This window comes from Oryx dammah, unplaced genomic scaffold, assembly GCF_014754425.2.
Source record: "Oryx dammah isolate SB20612 unplaced genomic scaffold, SCBI_Odam_1.1 HiC_scaffold_17, whole genome shotgun sequence".
Classification (NCBI taxonomy): domain Eukaryota; kingdom Metazoa; phylum Chordata; class Mammalia; order Artiodactyla; family Bovidae; genus Oryx; species Oryx dammah.
In genome coordinates this window covers 80,621,853-80,622,276 of record NW_024070201.1, presented here as the reverse complement: position 1 = coordinate 80,622,276, position 424 = coordinate 80,621,853, and the positions used below count along the sequence as shown (strand labels likewise).

Sequence of the window (424 nt, the reverse complement as noted above, 5' to 3'; positions counted from 1 at the left end):
TCATGATCCGTGAGTTAGAAGAAAACAGTCATGCCGACTACGCATGCACCGGGGAAAGCATAAAACCCAGAGCACGTAAACACGTGCCAGAACGCTCATGATCCATGAGTTAGAAAAAAAGAGTCATGCCTACTACACATGAGCCGGGAAAAGCATAAAACAGAGAGCACGTAAACACGTGCCACAGCGCTCATGATCCGTGAGTTAGAAGAAAACAGTCATGCCTACTACACATGCGCCGGGAAAAGCATAAAACAGAGATCACGTAAACACGCGCCACAACGCTCATGATCCGTGAGTTAGAAGAAAACAGTCATGCCGACTACGCATGCGCCAGGAAAAGCATAAAACACAGAGCACGTAAACACGCGCCACAACGCTCATGATCCATGAGTTAGAAAAAAACAGAACATGCCTACTACAC

General features: G+C 46.9%; 1 protein-coding gene across 1 annotated transcript in view; it reads left to right on the top strand.

Annotated features, from left to right (window-relative positions):
* The window catches only part of LOC120876040 (B-lymphocyte antigen CD20-like), a 19,736-nt gene that overhangs the window by 13,700 nt on the left and 5,612 nt on the right, over positions 1-424 (top strand). The gene's annotated exons all lie outside the window — the stretch shown is intronic.